At 35.7% G+C, this 13,622-nt stretch overlaps 1 long non-coding RNA gene across 4 annotated transcripts; it reads right to left on the minus strand.

The window, feature by feature from the left end:
- Positions 1-4,740: 4,740 nt before the first annotated feature.
- LOC145166934 (uncharacterized) lies at positions 4,741-8,890 on the minus strand. 4 transcript variants are annotated; one of them, XR_013740807.1, is made up of 6 exons: positions 8,788-8,890; positions 8,518-8,718; positions 8,108-8,231; positions 6,318-7,998; positions 5,457-5,512; positions 4,741-4,900 (listed from the first exon to the last, which is right to left on the minus strand). It is a non-coding gene; the product is annotated as an uncharacterized LOC145166934 (long non-coding RNA). The 4 variants fall into 4 exon arrangements; XR_013740805.1 differs by having other exon boundaries at positions 6,318-7,307; positions 7,961-7,998; positions 8,518-8,890; XR_013740804.1 differs by having other exon boundaries at positions 8,518-8,890.
- Between the last annotated feature and the right edge of the window lie 4,732 nt (positions 8,891-13,622).

Genomic DNA, 13,622 nt, shown 5'->3' on the forward strand with positions numbered 1-13,622 from the left:
ATAATAGGGATGAACCCACGATGCCTGTCGAACAGCCAGAACTGAATGATGGGTAATAAGAGGAGGGAAACTACAGCAGGACCGTTGGTCAAGCTGACCGCCAGTGGTTAGGAGAAATAACCAAGAGGACGGAGTCGATAGAAACGGATGCAAGTATAAGGACTTTATGACTTTCAAGCCGTCAAATTTCACTGGGAAGAAGGATCCCATCGGAGTAATGGATTGGACCTCGGAGATGGAATTAGCCATCATGACATGTGGTTGCAAAGGCAATCTACAAACCACATTTGCAGTGCGTCAGTTTAGAGGTGGCGTTGTTCGCTGGTGGAACACTCTTGGGAAGACTATAAGCCCCAATGAGCCCCTGCAACTGACATGGGCAGAGTTCTTAGTGCACTTCAAGCGCAAGTACTGCTCGGCCCAAAATCTGCTTGAACTAGAGAACCAATTCCTGACTTTCAAGAAAGGAACCATGTCTATCGATGAATACACCAACAACTTCATAGACGCCAAGAACCTACTCTAGAGACAGCTATCTAGGTTGCCATGTTTGTTGAAGAGATGATCAAGGGAAGAGCCGCTAGCCAGGTTGAGGTTGGAAAAAAGAAGAAATTTGAAGGGTCTGCAAGGCCCAATAAGAAAAGCAAGTCTGGTTCAAGGAAGTTTGGAGGAGGAGGAAACGAAGCAAAGTGGTGTGAGAAGTGCAGAAAGAAGCACTTCGGGTAATGTAACGAGGAGGTAACTTGCTACAAGTGTGGGAAGACAGGGCATTACGCCAACGAGTGCACCGCCAAAAAAAGGGTGTGCTATGGATCTAATGAAGAAGGTCATATTGCTAAGGATTGCCTGAAGAAGAAGGAGGCGACAAGGCCCAATGTCCCACCAAAGCCAAAAGCCAGAGCTTTCCAGATGACACTAGAAGCCGCGAATGATACATCGGATGTCGCTTCAAGTACCTTTCTTGTAAATGGATTGCCTGCCAATATACTGTTTGATTCGGGAACAAACTACTCCTTTGTATCACATAAATTTGGTGGAAGACTAGCATTGCATGTAGATAAACTTGATGATGCCCTAGTTGTAGAAGTTACCAGTGGCAAATTCATACCTGTTAGCGATTGCATTAAGAATGTCGTCATCGTCTTAAACGGAAACAAATTCCACGAAGAGCTATTACCCATTGAGTTGAATGGTTTCGACATCGTAGTGGGAATTGATTGGCTTAGCGCCAACGATGCCGACATACTATGCAGGAAGAAGATAGTAAGGGTAAACCCACCTGTAAAAGAGTCATTTATGGTGTACGGGGACAAACGCAGAGTGAATACTGGAACCATTTCCCTAATGAAAGCGAGAAAATGTTTGTCCAAAGGAAGCACATCATACTTGGCATTTGTGATCGATGCTAAGAAGGAGAAGAAGGAGATACAAAGTATACCAGTGGTGTATGACTATCCGGAAGTCTTTCCCGAAGATCTTCCTGGATTACCGCCTGATAGACAAGTAGAGTTTCGGATAGACTTGTTACCAGGAACGATACCAATAGCAAAAGCACCATACCGATTAGCACCGACGGAGATGAAGGAGCTTATGACGCAACTTCAGGAGTTGTTGGACAACAGTTTCATTAGACCTAGTTCATCACCCTGGGGAGCTCCGGTGTTATTCGTAAAAAAGAAGGATGGAAGCATGAGGATGTGCATAGACTATAGAGAGCTGAACAAGGCAACGGTATAGAACAAGTACCCATTGCCAAGGATTGATGACCTGTTCGATCAGCTGCAAGGTTCGTGCTATTTCTCAAAGATCGATCTTAGGTCAGGATATCATCAGCTGAAGGTGAGAGAGCAGGATATTGAGAAAACTACGTTCAGAACAAGATACAGAAACTATGGGTTCTTGGTTATGTCGTTTGGACTAACCAATGCTCTCGCAACATTCATGGATTTGATGAACAAGGTTTGTAAACCATTCCTCGATAAATCCGTGATAGTGTTCATAAATGACATTCTGATATACTCAAAGATCCAGGAGGAGCATGGCAAGCATCTACGAGAAGTATTAGAAGTCTTGAAGAAGGAGAAGCTGTATGAAAAGTTCTCCAAATGCCATTTTTGGATTCGAGAAGTCCAATTCTTGGGTTATGTGGTTAACCAGGATGGAATAATGGTTGACCCAGCAAAGATCGAAGCTGTGATGAAGTGGGAACGACCGAAAAGTGCCACAGAGATTCAAAGCTTTCTGGGATTAGCTGGATATTATCAAAGGTTTATCCAAGGCTTTTCTTTGATAGCTACTCCATTGATAGCTTTGACCCATAAATGAGCTACTTATACTTGGAGTGAGAAGCATGAAGAAGCATTCGGGAAGCTAAAGAAAAAGTTGTGTGAAGCACCAATTCTTTCCTTACCCGGCGGAGTTGAAGACTTTGCAGTTTATAGCGATGCATCTGCAGTTGGCTTAGGTTGTGTTATGACCCAAAGGGAAAAGGTGATGGCATATGCACCTCGACAATTGAAAGAGCACGGAAAGAACTACCCCACTCATGATTTGGAGTTGGCAGCGGTAGTATTCGCCCTAAAGATATGGAGGCATTATCTCTATGGCACGAAGTGCAAACTTTTCACTGATCATAAGAGTCTCCAGTACCTCTTTAATCAGAAGGAATTAAACATGAGGCAACGACGTTGTTTAGAGTTACTCAAGGACTACGACTGTGAGATAATTTACCACCCTAGTAAAACAAATGTTGTCGCTGATGCTCTAAGTCGAAAAGTAAACCTTGAAAAGAAAAGGCCAAGAGCGTTAAGAATCGAAGTTGTCTCGACGATTGTGGAAAGTATTAAGAAAGCTCGGGAAGAAGCTTCAGAGAAAAATAACTGAAAGGAAGTACGTTTGGGCAAAACGTTAGTGTTCGGTACAAATAGTTAAGGACTGAAGGTATTCCAAGATAGGATTTGGGTACCTAAGATGGGAGGAGTAAGAGATCTTCTGATGGAAGAAGCTCACAAGTCTATGTATTCGATTCATCCCGACATCACTAAAATGTATAGGGATCTAAAGCCATACTACAGGTGGCCGATGATGAAGCTCGATGTTGCAAAGTATGTGGCTGAGTGTGTAACATGTGCAAGAGTTAAGGAACAACATCAGAAACCGTATGAGATTTTAGAACCTTTACCTATACCCATGGGTAAATTGGAAAACATCACCATGGATTTGTGACTAAACTGCCCAGAACAAAGAATGGTCACGACATGATTTGGGTAGTCGTGGATCGGTTCACTAATAGTGCACACTTCATAGCAGCCAATGAGAGATGGTCTATTGATAAGCTTGCAAATGCTTACGTGAAGGAAGTAGTAAGACTTCACGGCGTTCCTTTAACGATTGTATTGGATCGTGATAGTCGTTTCACTTCAAGGTTTTGGAGGAGTCTACAAGAGGAAATGGGTACGAAGTTGTGTTTAAGTACAACTTACCATCCGCAGACTGATGGTCAGAGCGAAATAACGATTCAAACACTGGAAGATATGCTAAGAGCATGTACCCTGGAATTCCAAGGTAAATGGGATGAGCACTTACCTCTGGTAGAGTTTTCCTACAATAATAGTTTCCACTCGAGCATCAAGATGACACCTTATCAAGCTTTATACGGATAGAAGTGTCGTACCCCGTCTTGTTGGCTTGAGGCTGGAGAAAAGCAGTTTATAGGCCCCGAGATAGTCCATCAGACTGCTGAAAAGCTGAAAGTGATCAGGGAAAGGATGTTAGCAGCTTAGGATCGTCAAAAGAGCTATGCTGACAAAAAGAGACGATCAATTACATTCGAAGTTGGAGATTCAGTTTTGCTTAAAGTCTCACCTTAGAAGGGACTTATAAGATTCGGAAAGAGAGGAAAGCTAAGTCCAAGGTTTATTGGACCATTCAAAGTTCATCAGAGGATTGGGAACCAAGCTTACAAGCTCGAATTACCAGAAGAACTTGATGGTATTCATAACACTTTTCATGTGTGATATTTGAGGAAGTTCATGGGAGAAGTTCCCGACATAATTCCAATTTCAGAGTTAAGGATGGATGAAAATAACAGGCTAACCGAAGAGCCTGAGGCAATTGTTTACCGTAAGACAAAGAAGTTATGACGCAAGATGGTCGACTTAGTGCTTGTGCGATGGAAACATACGAATGGGCCGAACCTCACCTGGGAAACAGAGAGTGACATGATGAGTCGCTATCCACATCTACACGCTGATGCGTGATTCCGGGACGGAATCATCCTAAGGGGGAGAGAGTTGTAACGACCGTGTTTCCAGTGGAACGCTAGCAGGCTCGCAACTTGTAGGTATTTATTTGAACTTAGTGTTCGCCAGCAGTACTCCATCCCCCTCATGGTTGCCTTATTTGACATAAATTGTTGAGGTATCCCCTAAGCAGTGTTGTCACCCCGATGAAAATCCTTAGGCTATCACGCATCATATAATCAGGCAACTCTATCATGCAAAACCTGAAGATCCCTAGCCTATTACTAGCATGTTGTTCTAACATATCACAATATCAGATAACAGTATGGTATTTTGGGGTCTACTTACTGGCTCCAGCTGATCGTACACATTTCATCCTCCTTGATTATTTTGAAAACCATTTGAAAATCTTTTCCTTAGTTTGAGACTAGATTCAAACGAGTGTTCCTCCAATTCACTCAAACCAAGGCTCTGATACCAACTTGTAACATCCATAAAATTCATGAAAAATTTAAACTTTTAAACAAACCCAAAAACCATCATTGTTTACAAATTGTTTTCAAAATAAGTTCAATATCAGAGAAATCCCAAAATCATATAACAAAAACATGTGGAGGTGCACGATCATGCCTTCGCCTTCTCGCGATCCCCTGAGGTACCTGAAACACAATCCAAAACTGTAAGCCCAAAGCTTAGTGAGTTCCCCCAAAATACCAATACATAACAAATAACACAAATACAAAACAACATACTATGGGTCCAATCAACCATCGGGTTGGAATATCCCAGGCCCCTCAACCATTGGGTTGGAATGCCAACATACTTTGGGTCCAATCAACCATCGGGTTGGAATACCCCAGGCCCCTCAACCATCGGGTTGGAATGCCAACATACTATGGGTCCAATCATCCTCGGGATGGAATACCCTAGGCCCTCAACCGTCGGGTTGGAATACCCCGGCCTGTTGTCTTACGCACAAAGCAGTGAAGCCTCAACCACCCACCAATCACGTGCACATAATACAGATAAACATACTATTAACCAGCCAACAAACAAACAGACAGATCTTATAGATGACTAAGCATAGCAACATCCTAAATACCAGGATGCCGATCTAACAGATCACTACAACACTATAGCATACATAACATGATATCAAATCCAAAGGGACAACCTTAGTGCCTTCGACCCGCAAGTACAGTAAGGAAAACTCACCTCACAATGTCGAACCACACTGAAACCTCCGACTGCTGGCTCACGAAAATCCCGAACTATCATAACAAAACAAACATCCAATTAACAATTGGATTACCATCCTTGACTAAGGATCCATGCTTAGGGTAAATGTCCACTTTACCCTTTCCTCAATTGGGCTAAGGCCCAAGTCTAATTTTTGATCCAAAAGTCCCAAATTACTTCAAGACCCATAATTGGCCCAATTTTCCAAATTGGGCCCAACCCCTTATTGTGCCTTATCCTAAGGTCCAACTCTCAAATTGGCCCAAAACACTCATACTCAGAAAGTCCAAAGAGGGCCCAAGACATTCAAGCCCACAAGGTGGCCCAAAACTCGAAGCCCAAACTCAAAAGTCCACAGATGACGTACGCTAGGCGTACACCGGAGGTATGCAGGGCGTACGTGAGCCTCGCATTGACCACCATCGGGGTGGCTGACTGAGTACGCGAGGCGTGCTCCTCCCTACACAGGGCGTACCCTTGTAAATCCCAAAAGTTCATTAAGTGCTTAATTACTTAAGCACTTAAGCCCATATTACAAATCCATCATCCAAATGCACCCTAGAGTCATAAAGTATCCAAATTTATGACTTTACACGTCCATAAGTTCTTAATACAAGGTCTTAATCCATTAAGACCATTTTTCCAAATTCATGAGACACTTCTTACCATTGGGACCTCATTTTTATGACTAAGGACCCTTCCTAGGGTCTAGAAGGACAACCGAAAACGTCCAAAATCAAACATGCACAACAATGGGACTTTTAGGGACAAAAGAACATCATAAAGCTACCAAGATGAGATCTAAGCAAACCAGACATAAAGGTAGCAACTTTTTACCTTCTGGAGCTTCCTACGGAAATGATGATCCAAGATCTACAAGCTTGCTTTCCTTCATTGACTCCTTGATGCACTTCCTTCTCCTTTAAGCACACAAATAACACACTTTAAGCTCAAAATAATCTCTTATGGGGTTAGGGTTTGCTAAGAACGGCTCAAGGACTTGGAGGTTGAAAGAGTGAGGCTAAATGATCCATAAAGGTGCTTAAATACTCTTCAAACACTAAAAATTAGGGTTTCACCCGAACATTAGTACGCCCAATGTACATATGTGTACGCCCAGTGTACTAGGGCGCACCCTAGTACGCTTAGCATACTCACATGTACGCCCAACGTACTACTCATGCTCCAAAATATTACCATTTTGCTACTAGGGATTCTTAAGGCTACATCTTTATACTCCAAGGACCCAAAATAACATATTTAAAAACCAAAGGAAGGATTTGAAAATACCTGAAAGCCCGGGATGTTACATCTATTAATAATAATTTATGTGCAGGATAAAAAAGCGTAGGTGTGGGTATAACGTGAAACAGAAGAATGGAAAAATGGTCAAATCACAATGGACAAAAACTGGATGTATAAATGGGCACGTGGCTATTGAGTCTTTTATTAAGTTAGGGATTTCTTTTGTACAAATCAAACTCCTATATAAATATATATTATAAAAATGATATTTAAAAATAATAAATGAGTAATATCAAATAATGGATGATCAATTGCATCCTCTAATTAGTAATATCAAATAATGGATGATCAATTGAATCCGCTAATCCTGCTCTTAAGCAAACATATTCTTCATTAGAAAAATCATTGGGTCCAACGTCTTCTATTGCGACTTCATGCTCACCATGATGCATCCACTGACTTATCAATTTCTAAACTAATCAAATGGGCAGTAATGACATTTATATCTTGTAGTCTCGAGATTAAGAAATTCTTTTACCCCGTTCCATACTCTATAGAAGCCATATTCGCATTCTTGACCCACTAATGATCCATACATAAAAAATAAGTACTATTTAACAATGAAAAAATAATCGGTTTTAAAGTTTTCTCTAGGGAATTATAAACTGAAAATTTCATATAAACAAAATTAGATAAGGCAGCTGACAATTAGTTCAAATTAGCATTGTAAATACTCATTACAGGTATATATAACACCAACATATAATGAAAAAAGGGTTCAAAGGCATTTTAAGAAAGTTTCCTTTTACAGAACATACACACAAGGATGTTACAAGAAACATAAAAAATAAAAGTATGTTTCTATTTTTTTGCATTTAGCCCAAACTTAAAAAGATGATATCAAATAAAAAAGACAACCCCATGAAAGTGCATTGCTGAAAAAATGGACTTTTTTCTTAAAAGAAAAGGCAATGTACTTTCATTTCATGTGGTCCTCTTCTCTTGATTTTAGCATAAAAATAGCAATGTACTTTTAAAGTACATTGCTATAATCAATGATTACTTTACCCGTTTAAAAAAAGATTGAAATATGAAGAATTGAAATAAATATCTATTTAATGTATAAAAAATTGTAATCAAGATGTTTATTAGATTCAAGATATGAATCTAAGTATAAAGAAAAATAGTACTCTTATGTCGTCTTTAGCTAACGTACCAACTCAAGTGTTAATTACCTTGCATTTTACTTGGAACAAATTGACAAACATAATTCCTGAAAATGGCAATAAATTCCGAAGTATTAAATACAAAGACTACATACATTAAAAATAAAACTCCATTTGTGATAATTAGAAAAAAGGAGATAGGGTAAGAATGTTTACCTATAAGGGAAATTTGATGTGTGCTGACTAAAATAAATTGGAAAATACAATTCAAATCAACACTTGGTTTCGGCATGGAGCATCCAATTTTAGTGCACAACTTGAGAACTTGATCTTTGACAATCTAATATCGTTTTCAAGGAATTTGAAACAACTTTGGCACATTAGTAATTCTGGATGAAAAAAAACCTAAATCATCGAATGCAAATTAACCATTTAATAAGAAAAAAACATAACTGAATTCAAATCAACCCCAAATCTTAGGGTTTAGGAGAAAAACACAACCAAAAAGAGTAACATGGAGAGAGAAAGGGGATATAGTGAGGGAAGAGCAATAACAAAAATTGAAAACGGTAAAAACGACGGTTTTATAGTAAAGAGAGAAAGAGGGAGAGTGTGATTAATCTTACGCAGTGTGTACGATTGTTGCATATGGAATGGTGAAATCGTTTGAAATCTTGGCAGTAAGAGTGAAATCTTGGAAGCCTTCGGGTTGAGAGAGTGTGAGGGGTTTGAAATTAGAAATTTGTTTCGTATTCTTCAAAGCTTTGGCAACGTTCTATGTTCTAAAACCACCATCTTTGTCAAGAAAAAATGTAGAAGAACTGCTTCTAGGGTTAAAAAAAACATCAGCGTGTAGGAAAAATATGATTTCAAAACTAAAATTAAAATTCTCATACTATTGTAAGCTATCTTTGAATCGTTATTTAGTTTCCAAACCGAAGAACACGAAATTGGAGCGTCATTTGAGGAATAGATGATGAGTAGATAGAGTTTGGGGTATTGAGGAATAAATGATGAGTAGATAGAGTTTGGGGTATTAAAAGCTGAAGGGCATATTAGGCATTTTACTTTGAAATCTCATTAGCTTGAGAAGATGCCACGTAAAAATAAGAAGAGTCTTTTATTAGAATAGAAGTTTTTCCTTAATAGCAGTCATTTTAAGAAGAATCTTTTATTAGAATAGAAGATTTTTCTTAATAGCAGTCTTTTCTTGGGTGTTGTTATTCGCACCCGATTTAGAGGTCAAAAACCACTCTAAAGGTCAAAACCACTTTTGACTTGGGTTACATAACCCCAATTGATGAGACTTCTCTTTCAAAAAAAAAATACATAACCCCAATTGATGAGACTTAGATAATAATTACAGATTACTCCCGTATTACAATTTACATTATTTAAACGAATATATGGAGATTCTTTTTTCGATCCCACTAACAATCAGTTTATCAAACATTAAACAAATTTTACATCTTTACCCTTTCTAGTTAAAGCTTATTTTCCATTTATATCCTTTTATATTTTACAAAATTAGTTTCCATCCTTATTACTTCAATTTAATATATATATATATATATATATATATATATATATATATATATATATATATATATATATATATATATATTATCTTTGTGATGAAAAACAATTCAACATCACAAATTCACAAATAATAGGTTTTAAATAAGTATATTAAAAATAACTCATTAAAAAGTTTTAAGTTTTTTAAAAACGGCAAACATACATATACATCATAATATTATATACTCTGTTGTGAATATAAACGTCGTTATTAGTAAAATTAAATACGACTATGTTTACGATCAAATAAAAATAATATAACTATGTGTACATTTATGGTCCTTAAAGTTACCCCGTATTTTATTATAAATATGCTAAATTTTATTTCTTTTATTGAGTGCGGTGTAAATAAATATCATTACGACCAGATCAAAATAATACAAATATATTTAAATTTATGGTCATTTGAGTTATCCCATATTTTACTATAAAACTCCAAACCCCATTCCCTTATTAAGTGATATGTAAACCAATTCTACTAGATTGTGTAAATGAATCTCACTACAATCAAATTAAAATAATATAACTATGTTTACATTATGGTCCTTTAAGTTCTTTCATCCAATGCTTACAGTTTTGCCATTTTGGCGTCATAATAGATCAGAACGTTCAACCAGATGAAAAATAATGTATAATACTCGTTTAAATGCATATATTCCACCGAATGTGCCACGTAATAATTGTAACATTCATATAGTTGAAGTCTCTTATTATTAATAAAATTAATTTAAACATTATTAATATTAGATGTTTTATTGTTAATATTAACATATTTTTAATAAAGATTAAAATCTGAATGTGTTTGACAAAACAATGATAAATAAAAACTATAATTTTTATTTATTGTGGTCGCATTTGATTAAAAATAATTGTAATTATGCTTTATTAATTACAAATATTTGACCATCTAAATGATTTTAATTTTAACCTCACAAAACATATTCAACTCAAAGTTGGACTATGATTTCATTTATGATAGTAAAATAAAAAAAATAAAAAAAATAAAATAATGGTGGTTTTCGCCATTACTTAGTCAAGCAATAAAATAAACTAGTGTTGTCCCCTCGTGCATTGGTATGAAAATCAGATGGTTTGTTGTAAACTGCTAAGATATTACAAAATACATGTAATTAAATGTTTAAAAAAATGCATTTAGAAAACATAATAAGGACTTAGGATAATCGAAACCCTAACCTTTAGGGTGTGGATGACTAAACTTACATTTACACTTAGCAAACCGTAGCGAATGTAAAAACAATAAACTAAAAACGACTATATTTTAAATATTATTGAAATACATGTAAACGTTAAAATTTAATGGAAAATAATTTCAAGGAAATAATTTCAAAATGTTTGTCAATAATAGAAATAATTAATTTTGTAATTTGGATGCTTTGTGAATAAATGAAAAGACCTTAGGGACAATTACTTTATATATGAAAATACAATTATAATTTGGATGCTTTATGAATAAGAAAATAAATTTTAGGGGCCATTTGTGAATAAAAGAAAAAAAAATTAGGGACCATTAATATATAAATGAAAACACTGAATTGGGTTTTAATATGTATAGCGTAATTTTAGAAAATAATAATAATAATAATAATAATAATAATAATAAGTATGTAAATAGTTAATGATTAGACGCCATTATGACTAATGTGACTAATGGTGGTTTTGACTTAATAAAATAGTTTTTACTATGATATGTTTAAAATCCCCCTTTTTCTTAAATGAATATTCTATTTTTGTTAACTTCTCTTATATTTAGTTATTTATGATTAGATTGTTTAAATTTTTTATTATCAAACAAGGTTATTGCATGAAAACTTAAAATGGCCTAAAAATAGCATCCCTTTGTAATTTGTTTTTTTTTTTTTTATCATATTTAACTTCATTTGCTGATTTTGCACCGCGACAAATTAGTAAACCTCAAATTGGCCCAAAATAGCCCATCAATAGATTGGCCTAAAACAATTATGGGCTCTCAGGCAGCCCACGCCTTATATGGTACTTCTTGGCTCTTGGATTTACGAAAGATTAAATGAAATACATTTTGCAACTAAATTCCGATTATTAATGAAAAGAGGAATTATACGTAAAAAAATCTATAAAGAATGCATGCTGTAAGTTTAAAATATTTTTTCCGGTTATTCACCATGATAAAAATAAATACAAGTAAAAAAATCAAGATTAATTATATATAACAATCTAAATTAGCAATTTCTTAGTAATGGTGAAATAAAGAATTTGATATACCCTCATTTAAGTCTTTTATTTTGTAATCTATTAAATACTTAATGTCTTAGTTAAATTAAGATGCGAATATTTTTTTTAGTAAAATATTTTAGAAGGTTTTAATTAGCACAACCAGTTTCTTTTTAATTGCTATCAATTTTATTCATTATTCATCTTGATAGAAATACAGCACAACTAGAAAATCAAAATTATTAATTAATACATGAAATTTGTGTATGGTGCCTTGGTTCGATCGAGAGCGTGGACATTACGGAGAATATTTTTTTGATTTATTGGAGTATTTATTGGAGTATTATGTTATTTTATTTATTTATTATTAATTAAGTTGTCAGTGTAATGTTTGCACCTTAGTTACCAATTGATTATGATTACATGGTCAAAGCTTTAAGATTGACTTTTGACGAATTACTCTAATTCTCTTTCTGCGTAACGTAATGACAACGACTAGAATTTAAAATGTTGAGTAGTTTTGTTCTTGTAAAATAAAATTTGTAACAGGTATGCATTTTTAACTAATATGATGTTTACTTTTATTTTTTTAAACCGGTAAATATTGTTAAAATAAAAAACTAACCTACCTAAGGTTACCAAGAAGTTAGAAAAGGAAGGAAAGAGAGGCAAAAGTACAAAAATTAAATACAAAAAATAGCAAACACACGAACCTACCCAATTATCTGAACAATTAAATCTCTTGTGTTGATTCTAAATGTAGACCAATGATTTGATGTTATCAGCGACCTTAGTTGAAGAGATGAATTGCTTTTGGAACAGCCTGTCCTTTGTTGCCTTCCATAACCACCACATAATACCATAGAAGATACTTACTAAAGTCTTCCTCTGTTTAGGACAACGTCCCCATTGTGGAGCAAACTCTAAGATCTTGTCCACATTAATGAAGTTTGATGGGGACTTCTTTAGTCCATATAAACTTATATGAATACCTCGATGTTGCAGTGCTACCGTTGAGGGAATACATAATGTTCTAGCTCTCCAAACAAAACACGACACTTTGATGGGGACTTCTTTAGTCCATATAAACTTATATGAATACCTCGATGTTGCAGTGCTACCGTTGAGGGAATACATAATGTTCTAGCTCTCCAAACAAAACACGACACTTTGATGGGGACTTCTTTAGTCCATATAAACTTATTACCTGATGAGAGGATGGGAATGTGGTCGATTCGTTGACAAAGAGCTTCCACCGTATACATACCATATGGAGTGATGCAACATATCCAATAATCTGGGAGTATACATGGTTGGAAGCTGCCAATAACTGACGATAAAGCAACTTGCTCCTTTAGTGGATGGAAAACGATGTCCCGTCCCATGATGACCCTTAAATTTTAACTCTATCCTCCACTAAGCATCTTCTCGCCTTTTCCATCCGAAATAAATTGGGAAACGAGTTTTTAAGTGGCTCTGTCCCAATCCGCGTATCCAATAAAATATCATTTCCAGATTTGACCTGTTTCTTAAAGATTTGATCAGGAGGGATATTGAGTTTATATAAGTCATTTTTAATGTTGGCAATGTTGTTTCGGACTCCAGGAATAACTTTTTTGGCCAAGTAATTCTTCGGTTTTTTGGGAGAGGTTGTGAATTCCTTTTATTACACGACTACATAGGGAGGAATGATCAACCTTTATATGCCACCACCATTTAACAATGAGAGTGATGTTAAGAGCTCTCAATTATAACGTTCCAAATTCCAGAATAATTTTTTTTTTTTTTAAATTTAAATAACACCCATTTTTATTAAAGTTACATTCAAGTCAAACGACTTATTCATAAACCATAATTCAAAAATCAGAGTTATAAGGAAGACAATGCGGAATCTCGAATCATAAAACTGTTGATGTGTGTGTACATTCTCGTCTTCGCAGTCCGA

The sequence above is a fragment of the Lactuca virosa genome, chromosome 3 (genome assembly GCF_052849685.1).
Source record: "Lactuca virosa cultivar CGN04683 chromosome 3, Lactuca_virosa_CGN04683_v6, whole genome shotgun sequence".
In the NCBI taxonomy this organism is placed as follows: domain Eukaryota; kingdom Viridiplantae; phylum Streptophyta; class Magnoliopsida; order Asterales; family Asteraceae; genus Lactuca; species Lactuca virosa.